General features: G+C 54.0%; 1 non-coding gene across 1 annotated transcript; it reads right to left on the minus strand.

The window, feature by feature from the left end:
- Positions 1-15,821: 15,821 nt before the first annotated feature.
- Positions 15,822-15,894, minus strand: TRNAF-GAA. Its single transcript has one exon. It is a non-coding gene; the product is annotated as a tRNA-Phe (tRNA).
- Positions 15,895-25,391: the final 9,497 nt, after the last annotated feature.

Genomic DNA, 25,391 nt, shown 5'->3' on the forward strand with positions numbered 1-25,391 from the left:
TATAGCCTCTTGCCATGTGGTCTTTGCTTTCTTTGTCCCAAGGACACTCTATCCAGCACGTGGCACAGAAAAACCTTCGAGTTCTGTCCATAGGCAGGTCCCTGCAGACCTTGCTGAGTCACAAGGCGTATCTGTCTTCTCTCAGTGGGTTGATTGTGTAGTTGATGATCCTTAATGGTCCATTAAGCAGGCTAGGCAGAACTGACACCAACTTATCTGGGGTGTTCCCCAGAAGCAGAGCACAAGTTTGAAATACAGGCAGCATAGAGCCAATATTCATAACGTCAACTACAAAAATGATACACATCTAGAGATAGCATCATTATAATCAGCCAGTCAGAACCTCTCCATAGACCCCTTACATGACACCTTTCTACAATATTGGCTGCAAATATAGGACAGCGGCCGCAACGGTGATCTATACAGTTACAGATTATGTCAATAACGTCACAGGAGGTGACACGGCATCAGTGAGACTGATACTGGAATAGCCTCCAGTTTTGGTGTCTTCATTTCAAAAAGATGTTGTGAAATAGGAGCTGGGGCAGCAAAGAGCCATCAAATGTTCTGAGGGCTGGAGAAAAATGCCTTCTAGGGAGCTATTGAAAGAACTCAACCTGTTTAGCTGATCAGAAGAAGATTGAAAGGTGACTTCATTGAAGTGTTGAAGGGCCTTAATGGAGAGAAAAGATTGGGTATTAAAGGGCTCTTGAATCTAGCAGAGAAAGGCCTAACAAGACCCAATGGCTGGAAGATGAAAAGAGACAAATTCGTATTACAACTAAGGCACAAATATTCAACAGCGAGGATGATTCCTCACAGGAACAAAGCTACCAAGGAAAGTGATGGATTCTCCATCTCTTGATGTCATTTCATGAAGACTAGATGCCTTTCTGGGATGTTTTTGCCCCAAAAGTAACTATGGTGTCCTACAGGAGGCCTGTGATATGCAGGGGGTCAGATTAGATGCTCTAATAGTCTATTCTGGCCATAAAGTCGACTAATTTCTGAAAAAACGAGTGCGGCATTGGGAGCGTCTGATGTTTCCCTGTCTAGCCGGCTTGCTTCCTAGAACGAACGCTCCTTGAGTGGGGTGATCCACAGGGAGTAGCTGAAACCTCCAAAGTGCCTGGCCAGAGGCAGGACATTAGCCCAGCAAGGGAGGGGTGTGGCAGTGACATCACAAAGGCCTTTGGCAGGACCTCAGACTATTGGTCCACGGTGGTGGGGAGGTGGTGACCTCACAGAGAGATGCTGACATCAGCCAGGCAGGACAGGGGCGAGGGGCCAGGGAAACCTCAGAGACCCCTGTGGCTTTGCTCCAGCAAGTCTCCTTCTCCAGGTCTCTCTCTGAGGACTGAGAGAGTATTCGGGTTCACGGACGTGAGCGCCAGGAGGAACCTCTTTTGAGTTTCCTCCTTCCCTTTTAGTGATTTTACTAGAAAACAGCCATCCCTGTTTAGAAAGTAAGAGCCTCCTGGAGGGAAGGGGTGTCACGGGGTGTCACAGTTCGGATGCCGGTGGCCCCCCATGTATGGAATTTCCCGCCCCCTTCAAGATCTGATGGTTAGTTTGTAAAAGCAGCAAAGAGTCCTGTGGCACCTTATAGACTAGCAGATGTTTTGGAGCATGAGCTTTCGTGGGTGAATACCCACTTTGTCGGATGCATGTAGTGGAAATTTCTAGGGGCAGGTATATGAAAAATCAGGGCTCTTGGGTCCTATTCCCAACTCTGCCCTGACTGGCTGTGTGACCTAAGACAAGTCAATTCTCCTTTCTCAGCCTTAGCTTCTCCCTCTTTCGAGTAGGGCTAATAATGATCCGCTCCTGTCTACCTCACGGTGGGTGGAGGCAGGGCCGCCTCTAGGTTTTTTGCTGCCCCAAGGAAAAAAATTTTTGGCTGCCCCCACCCCAGCCCTGGGCTCCCCCCCATAACCCTTGCTGCCCGAGCCCTGGGCTCTGCTGCCCCCACCCGCATCTCCTACCGCCCCAGCTCTGGGCCTCCCCCCCCACCCACACCCCCCTGCCACCCCAGCCCTGGGCTCTCTTCCACACACTCCCCATGCCGCCCCAGCCCTGGGCTCCCCCTTCCCCATAAGTGCTCCCCCACCCACACACCCTCTGCTGCCCCAGCCCTGGGCTCCCCTCCCCACACCTGCACCCTCCTTCCGCCCCAGCCCTGGGTCACTGGTATCTTGCTCCCAGGGTGGGTCATTCAGCAGGAATTTTGGATGTGCACAGAACACAGACAGGACTGGTTCCCGCATGGTTACAGAACTGCAGTAAAGTGGAACAATTTTCAGCTTGTGTGATTGGAGGAGATCTGGATCCATATTATCAGACTGTCCTCCATAAATGAGGAAAAGTTGAGGTGCCTTTGTTATTCTTTGTTTCTATGGGGAATTTGCCAATGCAATATCACTGTCTTCCTTTCAAACAAACAAAACTAGAAAAAAAAATGGCAATGGCTGTTGAAAATAGCAATTCCAGTCCTAATAACCCCTGGGAAGCATTTCTTGCTCAATTTTATCTAGTAGGATGCCCCTGGAACAATGGGATCGAGAAACCTGCATCACTGAAAGTGCAGCCATGGAGACACCACACAGCAGCCTTCCCTAGCAGGGGCAGGGGGGCGAGAAGGGACGTCATCCGAGCTCCCTGCATCCAGGTCACTTTCCTCAGCCGGGCTGCGTCAGGGGAGGGCAGAGAGCAGCAGCTTCTGATGCTCCCCTCACAGCCCAGCCCCGGTGGGGAAAGTGACCAGGACGCAGGGAGCACATAGTGCTGCTCCTCGCTCCCCCCACCCTCTGTGGGGCCACGGAGGAGCATTGGGGCAGGGGAGAGCAGTGAGCACCTTTGCACGGCCACACGGTGCCCTTTGACCCCCTGGAGCCCTGGGCGGCTGCCGGGGGCCCCACCCCTAAGGCCGGCCGGGCTCCCCAGCACGAGCAGCAGAGACACAGGGAGACTGGCCACCCACTGAGCAGAGGTAGCCTGGGCGGCTCGTAATGGAGGCTCGGGGGGGTTCAGCCTCCCCAAACCTTGCGTCGCCAAGGGGACAGTGGGGCCCATGACTAGGGGCCCTGGCCAAATTAGGTCCCCCTGGAAAAGTCTCCCCCATGTCAGCCCCCGGGCTGGAGGAGCTCCCACTCCCTGCTATGGCCCGGGGGCTGCAGCAGGGGCAGAGCTTCTCTGGTCTCGGGGCCGCAGCGGGGCCGGGGTAAAGGAGTGACAGGGTGGGGCCAGTGGGGGAAGGGGTGGAACAGAGGTGACAGTGGGTGGGGCCGTGGGTGGAAGGGGTGGAAGGGGGCGGAGCCACACACAGAAGTGGGGGGGGCGGGTTCTGGTACTGGGGCCCCCGCACTTGTTCTCCCTTTCCCTGGGCTTTGGCATCACCAGCCCCTGCTTAGCGAGTAGGGGTCAGTGGTCCCCAAAATGTGGGGCGTGACTCCTAGGGGGACACAGGGGAAGATTTATGGGGGCACCTCAGGGCCTGAGCCAGCCCCCATGGAGGGCAGGGAGGGAGCCCCACTCAGCCCCACTCTGTCCCAGCTCTTCCCCACCCTCAGCCTGGGCCCCTGGCTCCCAGCCCGTCTTCGACCCCCTTACCCCTGTCCGCACCCCTCTCCCCAGCAAGCACCAGCCCCACTCCCAGCCCCGGTTCTCGACCGCGGCTTCCGAGGGGCCACAGCCATGGGTACGAGGGCGCAGTGTGAAATGTTTGGGGACCACGGGGTTAGGGTGACGTCCTCAATCACTTCTCTGCAGTCCAATGAAAGCGATTCCTCCCCCACCCACCCCTCCGTCAGGACGGCCTAGGTACGTTCCGCTGCCCTTCACTCGTACAGGGAGGAGAATGACATTTCATTCCACGCAATCCTAAAGTGATTTGTTACCCACCACCATCCCAAACTGGTCATTTTGGGGAAGTGGCCCCATCATGCTGCATAGCTAAGCAGAGCAGGGGTGTCTATGCAAACACGGCCTGTTCCTGAAGTCTTCCCCCAGCTCCTCACTAGATGTGACGGGGGAGCTCATTCAGCCCCTGCTTATGCTTAGTATTTAAAAACTCCTTAGTGGCCCTATCTCTGCCGGCCTTAGATTTCTCCTCCTGTCCCTATCTTAGCAGCTCAGATGAGTGGTTAAGGTGATGGACTGTTAATCCATTGTGCTCTGCACGCAGGGTTCAAATCCCATCCTCATGGGCTGCATTTAGTCTTCATTCTCCTTTACAGACAACCATCTCCCCCCTTGGTACAATGACAGATCAAACAATGTTGCTTCTTGCAAACAAAAACCTTCTCAGAATCTCAGCTGCCCCTCCCCCCTTGCTTCAAATAAAATATCTAAATCCCAGATTTCTAAAAAAATTCTCTAGTCCTGCATTTCTTAGTTTTTATCTCAAAAGGGAACAGCCTCATAATCTGCCCCGAACACCCTGGGACCTCCCCAAATAATTAAAATACCCCCAACCTGAGCAAGGCCACAACAGTGGACCAGACCTAGTGGCTAGGCCAAGCTGTTCTGAAGGAGGCAACTCAACCATTTTCTCTCTGCTTCCCTTGGCAAAGTCTGACAGAAAACAAAATTCCCCAAACTGAAAATTTTCTGCAGAAAAACCACTACTAGTCTGTTTGGGGACTTTGGTTTGAATGTACTATTATTATTCTCTTCTGATTTCTGAATCAGTTTTGTCATCCAGGTGTGTTTCCAGCTGTTGAGTTGTGGGGGAGAGAGGCTAACTCATGATGTCTCTACCCCCCCTTTCATAGTTTCTTCCAACTGGCTAGGAAGTCCCTTTGCTAGGATGTGAGCAAGCAGTGTCCATTGTCGCTGTGCTGTCTCGGAGAAGTCTGCATTGTACACGGTTCCTGGGATAGTCCTTGGCAGTGTGGATCCCTTTAATGGGCCAGCAGCGAGTCTGGCTCCTCCATTGTCACACCTGAAAGGCTGGTGGTGGGCATTTCCCAACCTCATCTCAGTCACACACACAGAGCAAAACTTCCCAGCTGAGAGGCTAAAAACTGTGGTGCAGATATTTCTGTTCACACTGAAGCCTGGGTTTGGAAACCCTCACCCCTTGTGGGGTCTCAGAGGTTGGGCTCAAGCCCATCTGTCTGCACTGCAATTTTATACTCTTGCAGCCCAAGCCGCATAACCCTGAGTCACCTGACCCGGGCTTTGCGACAGGTGCCCTGGGTGTGTTAATCGCAGTGTAGACATAACATTAGGCTACGTCTCCAGTGCAATGAAACACCCACGACTGGCCCGTGTCACATTAATCAGGGTCATGCGGCTTGGGCTGTAAAGTTGCAGTGTCCGTGTCTCGGCTCAGGCTCAGTCCCCTGCTCCAGGAGCCCAGAAGGTTGGGAGGGAGTTTAGCAAGTGGAAATGGTAAAACCGCAGGGGAGTATTACCCTGGACTCATGGCATTTCTCCATTGGTCTGTCTGCTCTGGGGCAGGGACAGAAACACATCCTGCTGCTTTTGTTATTTCAAAGGGCGGGTTAGGATTTTCATTCTCAGACAGTGCACAAAACAGGACTCAACCCTCGGCATAAACTAAACGAGCTGCCCACAGATTCTGGCAGCCACAATGAGCATTTGGTGTGAGAGCTCAGACCTGCCCCTGTCCCAGAGGGACGGGGTCGTCTGTGAGGGGACTGGACCACTGACCTATCAGCTCCTAACTCCCAAACTTTCAGTAACTCTATCATCAGTGCCTGTGAGTGTAATTTAAACCATAAGAAAATCCACACTAGGCTAGACCGAAGGTCCATCTAGCTCTGAATCTTGTCTTCTGACAGTAGCCAATACCAGGTGCCCCAAAAGCAACTCAGTAAGGTACCACTGGAACTTGAACCCAGGATCTCCTGTATACAAAACAGTGGTTTTAGCCAGCTAAGCCATGGTGCCTACAGCTGCTGAAGGGATCATGTCTGCACACACCTGACTCTGCCAACCTCCATCTGGGCCTGACAAGCTTTGCTGGTGTTTGGATTCAGTAAAGCAGAGGAGCAGGTGAAGTTTTACTCCCAAGGTTCTTTGGACAGGTCTACACTACAAAATTAGATCAGTGTAACTACATTACTCAGGGGTGTAAAAAATTTACCTCCCTAAGCAATGCAGTTATATCAGCCTAACCTCGGTGCAGATAGCGCTGTGCCAACAGGAGGGCTTCTCCCATCAACATAGCTTGGGGAGGGGCTTGGTTAGTGAAGATGAAGAGAATAGGTGGCCCATGGCTCTTGCATTTGGGGAGGCTGGGTGTGAGCGCTGGAAGCTCCCTAGAAGTGGGGGGCCCATTGGTGCCCAGACCATGGCACTGCCCCCCCACACCCTTCTCCTCTCTCTGAGGCCCCACCTGTGCTCCCCCCTTGCTCCTGTTTGGCCACTTCCCACCCCCGCTCTTCCTCTTTGGCTGAGGACTGCTGATCCACCTTTCGCTCGCTCCCCTCCTCCCCCAAGGCCTTCCTGCCTGCTGCTCGTGCCTCTCCACCCCCTACCACAAGGTCTGCCCACCAGCCGCCACCTCTCTGACCCGTCCCTGCAACCCATCCTGCCCACCACCCACACCTCTCTGCCTCTACCCTGAGACCTGCCCTGCCCACTGCCCCCACCTCCGAGACCTGCTCTGCCCACCGCTCGAACCTCTCTGCCCCTCCCCTGAGACCCACCCTGTCCATGTCTTTCTTCAGTCGTCTGTTGTTATTCCATGAAACATCAAGAATGGAATAAAAAACTGAGTTTACTCCAGGGTGAGGAAAGAAAGGAGCCACCAACCCCCCGGCATTGCTGCTTTAGTTAAAGTGTTTTAACTAAACAGCTATTGAATGTCCTCCCTATGCCCCTTGTGTCACCAGAGCACATCCCTGCTAGCAGTTTGTGGATGGCAACAGAGAGCAGTGCACTGTGGGCAACTATCCCACTGTGCAACTGGCTGCAGGGTGTTTTGGGAAGGGTTTGCAATGCCTCACGGACTGGTACAGCATCACATGATGCAGGTTTCTCTATCCCACCGTTCCACGGGCATCTTACTAGATTGCCAGCTGCTTTTCAACTGCGGTGTGCGTGGCGGAGTAGAGACTGTTTGTGTTCTGGGGAGAGACAGTGTGTGTGCTGGGGAAGAGTGAGTGTGTTGAGGTAGGTAGGAGCGGATCATTATTATCCCTACTCAAAAGAGAGAGAAGCTCAGGCTGAGAAAGGAGAATTGACTTGTCTGAGGTCACACAGCCAGTCAGGGGCAGAGCTGGGAATAGGACCCAAAAGCCCTGATTTTCAATCTAACCATCGGATCTTGAATTTCATACACTGAATGACCTGAATAACGTGCTCACAGATGAGCTCCAGACCAACAACAGTGCACACGAATTATTCAGCAAGTATTTGAGAACTGCAACATTTGAGAGAATCATGAACTGCTCAGAGACCATTAATGTAGAGAAGCAGCAAAATTCATCAAACATAGAACTGGTTCTGACTTATTTCCTTGGTCTTAAAAGAGAACAACAAGGACCTGAGTCTCCTCCCTGTCAATAACCCCCTGCTGAGCCAATCAGGGTAGAGACTGAGGACGGGAGGCTGAGAGTTCTCACCAGAGAGCCCAAAGGATGGCCCAGGTCACTGGTGGGGATCACTGCCCGAGCACTATTTCAGCCCCACATTTTTGGGTGGACCTCCCACAGTGGGAGCTGCAGAGCCCTCCCCCGCAACACACACACACACACACACACCCCTACCTCCTGGTGTTGGGAGGAGAACAGGAGAAAGGACAAAAGAAGCAAGAGACGAAGAGAAAGGAGGGAGGGAGGGAGGGAGGGAGGAAAAGGGGAAACAAAAAGGACAAACCCCAATGTCCCCAGTGATTCTAAGGGACAAAATCCCAAGTGCGGAATAAAATTCTGCCTCCTTAATCTCGTGTTTTCCCTGCCTAGAATTCAACTCTCACCAGCTGGATCAGACTGAACAGGTTTCAAACCTCCAGGAGGCTCTTACCTTCTAAACAGGGACGGCTGTTTTCTAGTAAAATCACTAAAAGGGAAGGAGAAAACTCGAAAGAGGTTCCTCCTGGCACTCGCGTCCGTGAACCCGAATACTCCCTCAGTCCTCAGAGAGAGACCTGGAGAAGGAGACTTGCTGAAGCAAAGCCACAGGGGTCTCTGAGGTTTCCCTGGCCCCTCGCCCCTGTCCTGCCTGCCTGATGTCAGCATCTCTCTGTGAGGTCACCACCTCCCCACCACCTTGGACCAATAGTCTGAGGTCCTGCCAAAGGCCTTTGTGATGTCACTGCCACACCCCTCCCTTGCTGGGCTAATGTCCTGCCCCTGGCCAGGCACTTTGGAGGTTTGAGCTACTCCCTGTGGATCACCCCACTCAAGGAGGGTTCGTTCTAGGCAGCAAGCCGGCTAGACAGGGAAACATCAGACGCTGCTCCCAATGCTACACTCCGTTTGCCAGAAATTAGTCGACTTTATGGCCAGAAGAGACCATTAGAGCATCTAATCTGACCCCCTGCATATCACAGGCCTCCTGTATGACACAAGAGCTACTTGGCTCTGTTCCTAGAATGGAAGCTGCATATTGAACAAGTCCCGACAGGTTTGCTACACCCTGGCCTCCTCCCATTCTCCACCCTGGGAATTTTTTGGCAAACTCCAACCCCCAAACCAGACTGCCCAAGCCTCCCTCCTCCAGTGCATTTGGTGTCCCTCTCCCTCCAGCAGGAACCCACCAGCAAACCCCCAATAACCCCTACCTGGACGGGATCCTCTGCAGCCGTTTCCCTTCCCTGTCCCATGGGAGGATGGGACGAGCTGGAGCGAAACATGGACGACATCCTGCAGCCTGGCAGGGCGAGAAGGGCAGTTGCGGAGGTTTCAGAACAGGGTTTAGTTCATGTCACATCACGATTCCCCCAGGATCTTTCCCTGCAGAGACACAGCCTAGGCTCTGCCATGCTGGGGACATGCTCCAGCTCTTTATTGCCGGGGAGACCTGGCCCCTCCTGCCAGGCTAAGCCCACAGGGAGATTTTTCAGCCTCCCCAGTAATAAAGTCTCTGAACAAAATGCTGGAAAGGAGCAGAACTGAAGGGGCTGGTCAGGCTCCATAGGGACACTGGCTCCTCCCTTCCCCTCCTGTGCGGCCATGTCCTGTCGCTGGCAGAGATCGGCCCCCACATCTCCCCCCAGAGGCAGCCACGTCTGCGGGCTCCCCCAGCCAGCACCTACTAACCCCCACCCACGCTGGGGGAGTGACACAGGACAGCAAATTCCACCTACCCAAGGACAAATTGCTGCAGATAAACGTGCTGGGTTCACATCCCAAAGCTGAGGAGAATTTAAGAATTACAGAGAAAATAAGAGACTAGAGAGTCAGTCATTTTAGGGAAAACGAGGGAATCTCCTTGGATTTTCTAGCCACATGTGGGGAGGGGAGAGAGAAGGGGAAGAACCAGAGAGAATTGTTCTCAGGTTTTGAGACAGAAAGAAATGGCACAAACAGGAAAAGGATGCGAGTGGCTCACCCCCATGACCATAGGCATGTGCAGCACATTTCATTAGGGTGTGCACCCAGGGAGCCTCGCCCTAGCCCCACCCCATCCACTGCCTCCCACTTCCTGCCCCCTGGCTGCCCCCCTCAGAACCCCCAACACCCCCTGCTCCTTGTCCCCTGACTGCCCCCTCCTGAGCCCCCCCCCCACTGTAACTGCCTCCCTAGGACCCTACCCCCTACCTGTCCCCCTGACCCTTATCCACACCCCTGTCCCCAGACAGACCCTGGGGACTCCCACGCCCCATCCAACCACTCCCCGCCCCAACAGGCCCCCAGAAATCCCGATCCATCCAACCCTCTCTGCTCCCTGCCTGCTCCAATCCCGCTCCACCGCCCGACAGGCACCCCCCGAACCCTCAACCCATCCAACCCTCCTGCTCCTTCTCCCCTGACCGCCTCCTCCACAGGGCAGCAAGCCAGCTAGACAGGGAAACATCAGACGCTGCTCCCAATGCTAGAGGGGCAATGGCTGGTGGCACAGGAGGGGGCGCAGGGGTTAGGGGTGAAGGGGGTGCAGGAGAGGGGCAGTGGCTGGGGGCACAGGAGGGGGTGCAGGGGTTAGGAGTAAAGGGGGTGCAGGAGAGGGGCAGTGGCTGGTGGCACAGGAGGGGGTGCAGGGGTTAGGAGTAGAGGTGGTGCAGGAGAGGGGCAGTGGCTGGTGGCACAGGAGGGGTGCAGGGGTTGGGGTGAGGGGGGTGCAGGAGAGGGGCAGTGGCTGGGGGCACAGGAGGGACCACAGGGGGTGGGGTGAAGGGGGGCAGGAGAGGGGCAGTGGCTGGGGGCACAGGAGGGAACACAGGGGTTGGGGTGAAGGGGGGCAGGAGAGGGGCACTGGCTGGGGGCACAGGAGGGGGTGCAGGGGTTAGGGGTGAAGGGGTGCAGGAGAGGGGCAGTGGCTGGGGGCACAGGAGGGAGTGCAGGGGTTAGGGGTGAAGGGGGTGCAGGAGAGGGACAGTGGCTGGGGGCACAGGAGGGGGTGCAGGGGTTAGGGGTGAAGGGGTGCAGCAGAGGGGCAGGGCATTGGGGTGCCAGGGCTCCCCCCCCTGCGCACGCCTGGGCCCGGGACACTCACACACACACACTCTGCCCCGGGGCTCCCCTGGTGCCCAGAGACCGATCAACCCCCCGCCTGCCCCACCGCCCTTCCCCGCCTGCAGCTCCGGCCTCTCCCCTCCCGCCCTGCCAGCCGCACCCAGGGGAGCCCCGGGCCCCAGGCTCTGTCCCCACCTGGAGCCCAGCGGGGCCGGGGGCAGCTCCTGCTGCAGCTGAGAACACCGGCTCCGCTCCGGCCCGGGCGGCTCCAGCGCTGCCGGCAGCACGTGGCCACCAGGGAGCAGCTGCTGGGCCCGGGCTCCTGCGTCACAATGTGCCAGAGCCCCGCCCCCAGGAGCTGCCCCGCCCCTGGGCTGTGCCAGAGCCCCGCCCCCAGGAGCTGCCCCGCCCCCGGGCTGTGCCAGAGCCCCGCCCCCAGGAGCTGCCCCGCCTCCGGGCTGTGCCAGAGCCCCGCCCCCAGGAGCTGCCCCGCCCCCGGGCTGTGCCAGAGCCCCGCCCCCAGGAGCTGCCCCGCCCCCTGCCTGTGCCAGAGCCCCGCCCCCAGGAGCTGCCCCACCCCCGGGCTGTGCCAGAGCCCCACCCCCAGGAGCTGCCCCACCCCCGGCCTGTGCCAGAGCCCCGCCCCTAGGAGCTGCCCCGCCTCCGGGCTGTGCCAGAGCCCCGCCCCCAGGAGCTGCCCCGCCCCCGGGCTGTGCCAGAGCCCCGCCACCAGGAGCTGCCCCTCTCCCGGGCTGTGCCAGTGCCCCGCTCCCAGGAGCTGCCCAATGTTGAGTCTCTGGGATTTGTTCTTCCGCCTCCTATTTCCCAGCACCCACCGCTCCCAGCTGCTCCCTTCCTGTGTCTGCAAACACCCCCCGGGCGGGCTGCAGCGCTCGCTGGGGCTGGCTCCAGTGGCTGAAGTTGCCTCCATCTCTGCTCACCTGGTGGGGAGGGGCGGGACGAAGAGAGGAGATGGGCCCAGGGTGTGAAAGCAGAACCAGGGGGCAGGGAAAGAAGGACTGTTTGGAAAGGTGGGTTTTTGCAAGGGGGGGGTGATCCAGATGGAGTCAGAAGCAGTTGGGCAGCAGAGGCTCAGGGAGATTAAGGGGAACCCCCTGGGTGTCCCAGTGTTGTCCAAGGATTGTACAGCACCTAGCGCAATATGGGGTCCCAGAGCCGTAACTAGCTATTTTTACACCCAAGGCAAGAATATAAAATTGCACCCCCTGCTCTGCCATCCAGTCCCCTTGAAACACCCCGCCCAGCGCCACCCATCCCTGTGGAAACAACCGCCCCCCAGCGCTGCCTGCCCCGCAGAAACCAACCCTCCTTCCCCAGCGCCGCCCCCCCGAAACAGCTGTGGGCCGAAAAGGAAGGTTTGGGGGAGGGGGGAGGGAGAAGAAATGGCCCCCCCGTAGGGTGACCAGATCTCACCGTCACACCCCTCTTCACCCCCTAGCCCCCCACTGGCCTGCTGCATCTCCTGCTAGTCAGTCCCCCACCCACCACTCGCCTCCTTTCACCTCCTCCTTCCCCTGCCAGAAACCCCCATGCCCACCCCTAGAGCCCCTGCTGGCTCACTGCTCACCTCTGTGCCCACCTGCCACTTGCCCACCCGCTCACCCACCTGCTCCCCACTTGCCCCCTCACCCCCCCCAAGTGTAAAGCCTCATTCAAAGCCCCTGGGGTCACTATATTACTGCACACAGCAGTGACTCACTGCGGTTGTAGATAAATCTCTGCATTATGCATTTTTGTATAACTTGTCTATGACTTTGTATTGAATTTTGGTAATATGTTATAGGGGGCCCCTAAGGTAGTGTAATTAAGGTAACAGAAAAATGTCTTTTTGCTAGAAGTAGAATAAGATCTTCCCCCCACTTGGTAATCCATCGCCCTGTGGAGTGAATGAGGTGGGACTGAGGAAGGCAGCACCTCCACACAGCTGCAGCCCTTGGAGAGGGGCTGGGAGCCCGACCAAGGCCAATCAGACTTGGCAAGTGGACTGGCTAGAGAAGAGCCGACACACTGACGGCCTCGGGGGTTAGGAGCAAGCACCTTTCTGTGGGAACCCCTCTGTGCAGCACTGGGACAGCCCCCAGCCCAGAGAAAAGCAGCAAAAAGGACCAACAGACACTGTCCCAGATTTTGAATCTGGGAGATTTGCCCCTCTCCATCCACCGACTCGCCACTTACCTCCTCACTCCCTCCTTCCCCGGTATAAAGCCTCATTCAAAGACCCAGGGGTCACTATATCACTGCACACAGCAGTCAATCAGTGCAGTACCAAACATTAAACTACTGAAAATGGATGCTCCCCTCCATCCGACTCGCCATTCGCCTCCTCACCCCTCCTCCAAGTATCTGGGTCAGCAGGTTTGTAGAAATTTTGGTGGTGCCCAGAACACTCAGAGCCTGCCCCCCCGCGAACTCTGCCCCCACCTGCCTAAGGCTCTGCAAGGGAGTTTGGGTGGGGGGAGGAGGTCTGGGGTGCAGGCCCTGGTTGGGGCAGTGGTTTGGGGTATAAGATGGTTGAGAGATCGGGGTCTGGGATGGAGTTGGGTACAGGCTCTGGAATGCAGCTTGGGTGCTGGGTGCAGGCTCCGGGCTGGGGCACAGGGTGGGGGTGCAGGATGGGTGGATGCAAGGGCAGCTATAGGCACCAGCAAAGCAAGCAGGTGCTTGTAGCAGCCCATTTGCAGGGGCAGCAGCTGGCAGGGATCCAGCCTGGGAGCTGATAACCAACAGGGAGCCCTGGGAGCTGTAGTTCCTTGGTTAGCTCCCTGCCTATAGAGCCAGCCCTGGAGCAGGGAAAGAACTACATTTTCCAGCATTCCCTTGGCTGCTATCAACAGGAAAGGAAGGGGGAGGGAGTATGGTAGCTGAAACCTCATGCTGCACCTTGCTGTAAATGGAGAGGGGGTTGGCGCTGTGAATGGGGAACAAGTGTGCCCAAGGAATAGAAAGCTTTGGCCCAGAAGCAGCAAAATCCATCAAACATAGAACTGGTTCTGACTTATTTCCTTGGTCTTAAAAGAGAACAAGGACCTGAGTCTCCTCCTTATCAATAACCCCCTGCTCAGCCAATCAGGGTAGAGACTGAGGACGGGAGGCTGAGGGTTCTCACCAGAGAGCCCAAAGGATGGCCCAGGTCACTGGTGGGGATCACTGCCCGAGCACTATTTCAGCCCCACATTTTTGGGTGGACCTCCCACAGTGGGAGCTGCAGAGCCCTCCCCCGCAACACACATACACCCCCCCCCCTCTCTCTCTCTCTGTCTCCCAGTATTGGAAGAACAGGAGAAAGGACAAAAGAAGCAAGACACGAAGAGAAAGGAGGGAGGGAGGGAAGGAGGAAAAGGTGAAACAAAAAGGACAAACCCTAATGTCCCCAGTGATTCTAAGGGACAAAATCCCAGGTGCGCAATAAAATTCTGCCTCCTTAAGCTCGTGTTTTCCATGCCTGGAATTCAACTGTCACCACATGGATCAGACTGAACAGGTTTCAAACCTCCAGGAGGCTCTTACCTTCTAAACAGGGACGGCTGTTTTCCAGTAAAATCACTAAAAGGGAAGGAGAAAACTCGAAAGAGGTTCCTCCTGGCGCTCACGTCCGTGAACCCGAATACTCTCTCAGTCCTCAGAGAGAGACCTGGAGAAGGAGACTTGCTGAAGCAAAGCCACAGGGGTCTCTGAGGTTTCCCTGGCCCCTCGCCCCTGTCCTGCCTGGCTGATGTCAGCATCTCTCTGTGAGGTCACCACCTCCCCACCACCTTGGACCAATAATCTGAGATCCTGCCAAAGGCCTTTGTGATGTCACTGCCACACCCCTCCCTTGCTGTGCTAATGTCCTGCCCCTGGCCAGGCCCTTTGGAGGTTTGAGCTACTCCCTGTGGATCACCCCACTCCAGGAGCGTTCGTTCTAGGCAGCAAGCCGGCTAGACAGGGAAACATCAGACGCTGCTCCCAATGCTACACTCAGTTTTTCAGAAATTAGTCGACTTTATGGCCAGATGAGACCATTAGAGAATCTAATCTGACCCCCTGCATATCACAGGCCTCCTGTAAACACAAGAGCTACTTTGGGGGCAAACACATTCCAGAAAGGCATCTAGTCTTCATGAAATGACATCAGGAGATGGAGAATCAGCCACTTTCCCTGGTAGCTTGTTCCTGTGGTTAATCATACTCGCTGTTGAATATTTGTGCCTTAGTTGTAATACGAATTTGTCTCTTTTCACCTTCCAGCCGTTGGGTCTTGTTATTCCTTTCTCTGCTATTTTAAAGAGTCCTTTAATATCCAATCTTTTCTCTCCATTAAGGCACTTCAACACTTCAATGAAGTCACCTTTCAATCTTTTGATCAGCTAAACAGGTTGAGCTCTTTCAATAGCTCCCTAGAAGGCATTTTTCTCCAGCCCTCAGAACATTTGGTGGCTCTTTGCTGCCCCAAACTCTAATTTCACAACATCTTTTTCAAACGAGGACACCAAAACTGGAGGCTATTCCAGTATCAGTCTCAGTGATGCCGTGTCACCTTCTGTGACGTTATTGACATAATCTGTAACTGTATAGATCACCGTTGCGACCACTGTTCTATATTTGCAGCCAATATTGTATAAAGGCTGTTGTGTAAGGGGTCTATGGAGAGGTTCTGATTGGCTGATAATGATGCTATCTCTAGATGTGTATCATTTTTGTAGTTGACATTATGAATATTGGTTCTATGCTGCCCGTATTTCAAACTTGTGCTCTGCTTCTGGCGAACATCCCAGACAAGTTGGTGTCAGTTCTGCCTAGCCGGCTTAATGCAGGTTAGGCAAATGTGAGAACCACTACACTACAGAAACTCCATTACAGTGCACTGCCCTGCCCTGCCCTCAAATTCCCTGCACTTTGGTGGTGCTCACCCTGGCACACACTGATGGGCGAACCTGGAGAATCTGGCAGCAGCTCCTTGATGGGTCAGCTGGAAGAACAGAGGACTTGAGCCAGGGATCAGGAAGTCGTCCTTACATCACCTTTGTGACTCTAGCTTGAAGGGGAGTTTGTTTTTCTTCCCCTTGCTGAGAAGCAGCAAGAGAAGAAAGAAAGGTCCTGTGGGCCAACTGGGTGCAAAAGCCAATGCTGCCTTTTCCTGCAGTGAAGCCCAAAATGAGGGTCTTGCATTGAGTAGAGGCAGTGCTGTGCTTCCAGGAAAGAGCCCACTGCTGCATGAAGAGGGATGAAACAGTCTGCTGAAGCCTGGGATTGAACCAGTGACCTTTAGATCTTCAGTCTAACACTCTCCCAACTGAGCTACTTCAGCACTTGCAGGGGTCCTTTTTGGGCTGCTACTTCTCACCTTGAAGTTTATTCTCCATAAACCATCTCTCCAGTCAACAATGGCCAATGCAAGATGGACATCGCTTGCTATTTTAGCCCTTGGGAACGTCATCAACTAGTCTCTGGATCTCTCAAATGCTGCGCTTCAGTTCATGGGGGAAAGGCGAGAGAAGCGACCTTTGAACAAAGGGCCTGGGGTTAACATCCTAACGCTGTCTGTCTCCGACTGTAACACTATTTAATACCGGCCCACCCTGTGCTGGTGACAGTTCCATTGCTAGATGTTAGTACTTTTCAGTTACTGTCAAAATTAAAAGTTTCTATATGCTTAAAAGAAATGATTTTAATTTGCTTATATATGGCATGAATAAATGCAGATTTACACATCCTAGCATGAACATTTATTGTCTTATATGATAGAGAAAATCCTGCATCCAGATTGTGCATCGAAATCATGAAATGAGCTACAAATGCAATAAAAATAAGGTATTCAATGGTTTAACATATGGAGCGGGGTTGGGGGGGTTCCGAAGACACGTCTTGCCTGGGACGCCACTTGGTCTAGGGGAGGCCCTGTCAGGGAAAGCAGGAGTTAGTCTCACACGCCTATTTCCAGGCTGTAATCTGCGGGCGCCCTGCTCTGGGGGAGGGATCGCGATAGCCCAGACTCAGGGCTGGAACAGGCCCCGGATTGAGGGGGTGGCTGCAGAGTTTGCAGCGCTCTGATGTCTCAATGTGTCTCCCCAAAGCCTCAGATCTGCGTTCCCAGAAGGCTCCTGCGCTGCTTCCGCTCCTTTCACAGTCTATAGCAAGGAGCAACAGCAAGGGTCAGGGATGAGCCATAGGCACTAGGTGGGTGGCAGAGGCTTCAGGAGGAAACCCAGCCCCCAGAGCAGAGGGGGATGGGAGGCTTTTTCTCTCTCCTTAGCCACGGGCTATGGCTCCGAGAGCTCTGTGAAATGCCTCCCGCCCACAGCCTGGGGAAGGGGAAGGAGTCTCAGGTTCTAGCTCGATTTGGAGGAGGATCCCTGGACCCTAGAACCACTCACTGCCCTTTCCCGGAGAAACCTGTGATGCCCAGAACGGGGCTGAGATAAATGCTGACAGGAGTCAGGAATTGCTCCCCTGGAATAGCAGCAGGACTGGGCAGCTGGAAATCTCCCCAAAGGAGCTGAAGCCTTGGTGGGTCAGACATAGATGCCCCAGGTACTACATGGGGGGATTTAGGTTTGTTTCTGGACAAGAGCAGTGAGAGTTTTATTGCCTCAACATTTCAGTAGAAAAATTCAGACCCAAACTGTGTGTGGTGGGGAGGTCGATAGCGGTTTATTTGGGTTTGATTTAGTTTGTTTTCTCATTCTCATTGTAAAAGCCTTTGATGATTTTGATGGGAACAATGTTTGTGGAAGGCCAAGGACAAGTAAGAAAAGTTAAAAATCTGCATTGGAGTGAGGGGGGTCTCTGTGGGCCAGGGCAGGGGTGGAGATTTTCATGGGGAGGGGGTTGGGGATAAACGAGAGGCTTTTGCGGGAACACAGGGGGATGTTTTGCAGTTTAACCTCCCCACTTTCCTGTGCTGCTGCCCAGCTCAGACCCCACTGACACCCCTGTGATGAAGTGGGAATTTTCTGGATGTTTTGTTTGCGTCTTGTGTGTACCTCAGTTTCCCCTATTTGTTGCACGATTATCTAGGTTAAAGGTCCAAAATGTGGGGTGCCCCCTGCCAGGGGGATGGAGTAACATTCAGGGGGATGCAGCTGGGCCCGGGCCAGCCCCCATGGGGGTGCGGAGGGGGAGCCACCCAGCTCCACTCTTGGCTCCAGCCCCAGCTCTGGCCCCTGCCTCAGCCCCCTTACCCCTGCCTGTGTCCCTTCCCCCTTAGCTGCGGCCCCACTCCCAGCCACAACTCGGGGGGAGCATGGACAGGGGTGGGGGGCATGACCCTGAAGTGTTTTGGGACCATGGATCTCGGTGGTGGGACAAGGGGGTTAAATCTTGGCAGAGACCCCCAAAGGGCAGGTGTGGCTGCTGTCGAGCTGCCTGGGCCCAGACAATGGCCACAAATTCTGTCTCCTAGCAACCGATGGCCGGGGCGCACCTGCTGCAAGAGGCCAGCTGGCCGGGAGGAGTCGGAGAACAAAGAACGAGCTGGAGGCCAGGTGAGCAGGTTGCCAGGGAAACAGGACAAAGGACAGACGAGGGGCAAAGGGCCTGGCTGAGTCGGGCTGTTGGGAGCAAGGAGTCTGCTGGGTTGGGGACTCGAGGGGAGAGCCCAGGCTCTGAGTTCGGGGTCTCCCCAAGATGGACGTTGCTGAATCTTCCTGCTTCCTGTGCGAACACAGAACTTTCCCAGGCTGGATCCCAGACCCCTAACAAACCTTCTGAGACTGTGGAAGTTGGGGGTGCAGGACTCCTGTTCGGGGGGGGGTGAGGCTTTCCGAGGTGTCCAATTCAGGAAGCTGCAGGAAGCTCCTGGTGTGGAACAGGGGGGCTGAAAGGTCCAAGGTCAGTCCCAGGAGGTGCTGAAGCCAGGGAGGCTTCCCCCAGTGAGGGCGTCTCCTGGGGGGTGTCACACTGACGAGGCTCCTGCCTGGGTTTGACTCCGAGCTGTTCCAGAGCACGGAGCTTGTGTGCCCATCACAGCCCCCCAGCATGTGACCTACAGGCTCCACTCTGGCAAAGCTCCCTGTAAATCAGAGACAAACTCCCCCCTTCTCCCAGTTACTCTCCCCTGCACAGAACCCAGAGCAGCTCCTGCCTCGCTGGGTCTCCTACCAGCCACAGTTGGCCAAGGAGCTGCCCGAGCCATTCCCCTGGGTCCCTGTGCAGGGGCAGCATCAGTTCCGACCTCACGAGTACAGTGGTGACTCTCCCTGCCTGTCATGGGGGGGGACGAGGGCTTGATTCCCTGAGGAGAAAGCTGGGATTGTGACACCCATGTATGTCTGCAGCGCAATTAAACCCCACAGCTGGCCCAGGCCGGCTGACTCGGGCTTGCCAGGCTCGGGATCGAGGGGCTGGAGCCCGACCACTGGGACCCTCCCCCCTCGCTAGGTTCAGTGGCCGATATACTGAAGATGAGTTTGTAAGTGGGGAATGTGCACTGGGTGCTGCCACTGGACAGACACTTCCCAGCAGGAGCCCCACCCAGTGAATGTGATCTACTCTAAACACATATGATGAAGGAAAGTCAGCCTGGGGCTCTGGATTTATCATCTCGCAACGACTCGATTCAACTTGCTCAGGTTAGAAAGAAAGTTGGGTTTTTTTATTGTGAGCCTGAAAATTGCCTCCGGTGTGAAAGTCAGAGCGGGATTATTTCACGCTCACGCACCCTTATCACTATTGAAGGAGTAAAGGAACGTGCAAACCAATGAAGCCTTAACATGTCATTTGCATCCTCAAGCCTTGTCCCTGTGGCAGGATCTCAAGGACAGACAGAAATGTTACCCGGTGTCACGAGGAGAGAGGAAAGCACTTCCCCTCGTGTATTTCCCCAGGCTGTTGTGCAAGGCAGCAGAGGCACTTTACGGCATTTTCTGTCACTGATTTTTTTCATGTTGGTGTGGGAGGAAAGACTTAGACCTGCCCACTTTGTGACCCTGTGAATATGAAGTGACCAGATGATGAGTTAACAATGATGCTGTTGCACAGGATTTGATTGGAACTAGAAAACAAAAAGCCCTTAAAGTGGAACTCTTGGGTGAATAGAACGAGCTGATTTGTATTCAACCTTGGAAGGCAATAGACTGTTACATTGGGCAGAACAGCCTGGTTTGGTTTGGTTTGGTTGGTTTGATTGGTTGGTTGTTTTCCCTGATAAATTGCAGAGGGTTCAGAGAAGAGCCACAGGAATGATTAAAGGCTTGAGCAGGGAGAGGAGTTTAAAAACAAACCGAACCTTCCCTGCTCCTGCCGGCTGTGACTGCTGAGGACATTTTCCTTCTCTACTCCAGGGTCTCTCTTCTGCCAGATTCCCAGCAAGTCAGGCCCCCTGCAGACTGTGGCAGAGCAGTTTGGTAATAGGCTGCAGGACTCACAATGTAAGAGTGCAGCTGCTGTAGCACCTTGACTGACCATGGGCTAAATCCTGCAGCCCTGGCAGCCCAGGATAACCTCCCACTGGTGGTGATGGGAATTTAGCCTTTGTAACGATCTGCTGGTACCTGAGCTCTCAGATGTGAATTAAACTGGGGGCAGACACAGCTCTGTCCAAACAAGTGAAGGATGTAAGTGAAAGAGCAAAGCTGGCCCTGGGGAGCTGCTGCAGTCCCGTAACCACAGCTGGGAGGGAACAGAGGGAAAACACCTGGAGCAGCACCGAGAAAAGGAAGTTTGTCAGGGAGATCAGTAGCAATAAATGTGAACTGAAGGAGTGCTTTCTCCTCTGTGCCGACAGGTTTGAGTTGTGTTACTGTACTATGAGATAAAGCTTTACAATATCCTGCTCTAATTTCAGGATGGGTCTGTAACCATAAATAGTCTCTGTAGAAGTGGGACTTTCAAAATTCCCAAGGAATTTAAGGGGTGGGGTTCATGGTTGGTCACCTGAGGGAGTGCAGTAGAGTTCAAACCAAAGACCAGAGAGGCGAGAACAGGGATTATGGGACACCTCCCTTAGGCCAATCACAGCACTGTAATCGACCAGGGTGTCTACACTGGTACCGTGGCGCTGTAGCCCCGGAGCAGAAAGCTGTACGCCTCTCGTTGGGAATCCCTCTGATTTACCGTTTTTACAGAGGGTGAAATGACAATTTTTCCTATCCCTGCCCTGTTCCTGCTCTTTGTTATAGTTCAATATATTTTAAGTGAGAAAAATGGCAGCAAAAATATCTGCTCTCCAGCACAACTTGAAGCAACATCAGAGCAACTGGGAATGAAACAATTTATTTCCAAAAGGGGAACTCGATGACTAACAATGGCTTTGAAATGGGGGAACAGTATAACCGTAATGCTCAGGGTTTGTTTAGACTAGGAAAAGTGATGGAGTTTAGGTCAGGTCAAGGGGAAAGCTAATGCCAACCACTGCACCTGGGCTGCATCTGTTCTACAACTGTAATTGTCTTTTTACGTCAAGATCATTAACTTGAGCAGCCGACGCCATGTACAGCCCTAGTGGATGGAAGGCACAGATACTTTTTGCCTCAGTGTACCTTGTTGGGATCAAACCTCCAGGAGTTGATGAACATTCCTGGCTCAAAAGGAAAGGAATTGATAGAAAAGATCACAGGACTGACCCCAAAGAAGGGTGAGCTGCAAAAGGCAGAAGCAGGTAACTGATCTGGGGGAGCTGAGAGACCACGGTGAAGATGGTGCGAAAATCATAATGTGGGAATTAGAAAATGTGATTTTTTTTTTAAATTTTGCCCAGCCCTAGTCAAGGGATTTATTACAGTTCTCTCTCATGTGGATTTTCTGATGTTTGATAAGGTGTGAGCTCTGATTGAACCTTTTCCCGCACTCAGAGCACGTGTAGGGCGTCTCCCCTGTGTGGATTCTCTGATGTCTGATAAGGGCAGAGCGGTGATTGAAGCTTTTCCCGCACTCAGAGCACGTGTAGGGCGTCTCCCCTGTGTGGATTCTCTGATGTCTGATAAGGGCAGAGCTCCAATTGAAGCTTTTCCCGCACTCAGAGCACGTGTAGGGCGTCTCCCCTGTGTGGATTCTCCGATGTCTGATAAGGTGAAAGCTCCGACTGAAGCTTTTCCCGCACTCATGGCACATGTAGCGTCTCTCTTCCAAGTTGACTCTGTCGCTTGTTATAAGGTCTGAGTGGCTACTAAAGTTTTCCTCTGGCCTCTGCTGAGTCTCACAGGCTTTTGTTTTTTCTGGGAGTGCATAACTCCCGGAAACATTCCCTTTGGATCTTCCTGATAAAGTTCCATGTGGTTCTCCTTGCTCAGCATCTTGCTGATGGGGTTTCTCCTCCTCATTCTGACTCACCAGCCCATCACCTGATGGGAGACAGAGAGAATCCAGACACAGGTCACTCCCTTTGCCGGAAAGAAAGAAAATCTCAGAGAGAGGAATGGCAAAAGGGATGAACAATCCAAAATAAGTGTGGGAGAGATCAAATCTATCAGGTGCTGATTTCCCCCAAACCCTTCCACAGAGGAGAGAGGAAGGGATCAGTTTTGGTGTGCATCTCACGAGACCACTCGGGGGAAAGCGAGACTGGGGAGGGACCTGCTGCCAGTTGTCAGTCAGAATAGGAGGGAAGCCATGAGTGACATCTGCCATAATGATTCCACATCTGCAGGGAACAATCCTGAACTTGGAGAGCTCACAGGATCTTTGTAGGGCATCCCAAATGTTTCCTGCATTCCCACACAGTTTTTGAGTTGGTTTAACCAATTCCTCACCTGTGCAGGCAGCTCTTGGAAGCACTTCTTTCTCAGAGCCCTGGAGGTCTGGGACCCACGGCTCTTCCCCTCGTTCCAGCTGCGAGATCACATCAGGTTTGGAATTTGGAAACCCTACTGCAGGTAAAGAAAATGAAGGAGGTCAGTGGAATTTGTGGGATACTTGTCAAAAAGAATAGTCCATGGTTTTAACCCCCAGCTCATTTTTAAGCAGTAACATCCCAAGGCCAACTTCCTTGGCTCAAAGTGGCAGGAGAGTTATTATTATTATAAATCATATGCATTACCTTAGTGGCTAAGGACCAACTAACAGTGGGTCCCCATTGTGCTCGGCAAAGTACAAACAGAGAACAGTAGATGGCCCATGCCCTGAAGAATTTACAATCTGAATAGACAAGACAGACACAGAATGGGGGAAGGGGTAGAACCCACTGTTAGAATAGAGATATTCAGGCCTGCCTGTAAAGTCTATAGTTTAAGAACTTAGGTGTATTTTTATCACTTAGCCACTTACAGGAGTATGAAAACAAAGAATCAAAATCACTGTCTGTATTTGTAAGGGCCTTCTCTTACTGTGACAGTCTGAGGCCTTGTTCTTAGGCTAAGGCCTTTGGCTAAGCAGCAGGGGCAGCCATTAGCTGGGAAGCGAAGGGTCACATCCTCACATCCCAAACCAGTCACACTGAAAAAGATGGTTACTCACCGTTGTAACTGTTGTTCTTTGAGATGTGTTGCTCATATCCATTCCAGTTAGGTGTGCGCGCCGCGTGCACGCTCGTCGGAAGTTTTTTACCCTAGCAACACTCGGTGGGTCGGCTGGGCGCCCCCTGGAGTGGCGCCACTATAGCACCGGATATATACCTCTGCCGACCCATCCGCTCCTCAGTTCCTTCTTGCCGGCTACTCCGACAGTGGGGAAGGAGGGCGGGTGTGGAATGGATATGAGCAACACATCTCGAAGAACAACAGTTACAACAGTGAGTAACCATCTTTTCTTCTTCGAGTGCTTGCTCATATCCATTCCAGTTAGGTGATTCCCAAGCCTTACCTAGGCGGTGGGGTCGGAGTGAGACGTCGCAGAATGCAAAACTGCGAGCCAAAGGCTGCATTGTCTCTGGATTGTTGGACCAATGCATAGTGTGAGGCAAAGGTGTGAATCGATGACCAGGTAGCCGCCCGACATATGTTTTGGATGGGGACATGAGTCAGGAAGGCGGCAGAAGAGGCCTGCGCCCGCGTAGATGTCCAGCGGGAACGTGAGCCAGTTCGTAGCACGATCGGATGCAGGATGTTACCCAAGATGAGATCCGTTGGGAAGAGACTGGCATGCCCTTCATGCGGTCTGCCACCGCTACAAAGAGCTGGGGTGAATGCCGGAAGGGTTTTGTTCGCTCTATATAAAAGGCGAGAGCCCTACGGACATCCAAGGTATGTAGCTGTTGTTCCCGGCGCGATGAGTGTGGCTTTGGGAAAAAAACTGTGAGGAAGATGTCTTGATTGACATGAAAAGCAGACACCACCTTAGGGAGGAAAGAGGGGTGTGGCCGCAGGTGTACCTTGTCCTTATGGAAGACCGTATAAGGGGGATCAGCTGTCAAGGCACAAAGCTCCGAAACTTGCCTCGCCGAGGTGATAGTGACGAGGAAAGCCGTCTTCCACGAAAGGTAGAGCAGGGAACAGGTGGCCATAGGCTCGAAGGGGGCTCCCATAAGCTTGGTCAACACCAGGTTTAGATCCCAGGTGGGGCCTGGGCGATGGACTTGGGGGTACAACAGTTCCAGTCCCTTAAAGAACCTGGAAACCATGGGGTGAGAGAAAATTGAACGGCCCCTTTCACCTGGGTGGAAGGCGGAAATAGCTGCCAGATTAACCTTTTATGGAAGAGACCGCTAGGCCCTGCTCTTTGAGGGACCAGAGATAATCCAGGATAGTAGGGATGGAAACCTGTCCTGGGACCAAGTTATTCTGAACGCACCAGTGCGAGAAACGCTTCCACTTGGCGAGATAAGTCATCCTAGTGGAAGGCTTCCTACTTCCCAAGAGGACCTGTTGTACGGAAGCAGAGCAGCACAACTCCGATTGGTTCAACCATGCAGGAGCCATGCAGTGAGATGAAGGGTTTGGGTGGTGCAGGTTTGGGTGGTGAAGTCTGCCGAAGTCCTGTGTTATGAGATCCGGCCACAGTGGCAAGGGAATCGGATCCGCCACTGAGAGGTCGAACAACAGGGTGTACCAGTGCTGCCTCGGCCATGCTGGAGCAATGAGGATCAAGTTGGCTCTGTCCCTGCGGAGTTTGAGCAGGACTCTGTGAACGAAGGGAAACGGCGGGAAGGCATAACATAGGTGCCTTGTCCACGGGAGGAGGAACGCGTCTGACAGGGAGCCTGGGGAGCATCCTTGGAAGGAGCAGAACACCTGGCATTTCCTGTTCTCTCGGGAGGCAAAGAGGTCTATGCGGGGAAAGCCCCACCTCCGGAAGACGGAATAGATGACGTCGGGATGGATTGACCACTCGTGAGACAGGAAGGACCTGCTGAGGCGATCTGCCAGAGTGTTCTGGACTCCTGGGAGAAAAGATGCTACCAAATCGATTGAGTGGGCTATGCAAAAGTCCCACAGGTGAGTGGCTTCTTGACAAAGTAGGGAGGAGCGTGCCCCACCCTGCTTGTTTATGTAAAACATGGTCGTTGTGTTGTCCGTGAACACGGATACACAGCGGCCTTGTAGATGGACCCGAAACACCTGGCATGCTAGACGGACTGCCCTCAGCTCCTGCACGTTGATATGCAAGGCCAGCTCCTGGGGCAACCAGAGGCCTTGAGTGTGAAGGTTCCCGAGATGGGCACCCCAACCCAGAGACGATGCGTCTGTGGTTAGTGCCACCGAGGGTTGAGAAGGGTGGAACGGCATCCCTGCGCAAACTACAGTGGGGTCCAGCCACCAGGTGAGGGAGTCGAGAACCGTCCTGGGGATAGTGATCACCGAGTCTATATTGTCTCTGTGTGGACGGTATAGAGAAGCAAGCCAGGTTTGGAAGCACCGAAGTTGCAGCCTCGCGTACTTGGTCACAAAGGTGCAGGACGCCATGTGACCTAATAGACCGAGGCAGGTGCGCACT

This window comes from Mauremys mutica, unplaced genomic scaffold (assembly GCF_020497125.1).
Source record: "Mauremys mutica isolate MM-2020 ecotype Southern unplaced genomic scaffold, ASM2049712v1 Super-Scaffold_100108, whole genome shotgun sequence".
NCBI lineage: Eukaryota > Metazoa > Chordata > Testudines > Geoemydidae > Mauremys > Mauremys mutica.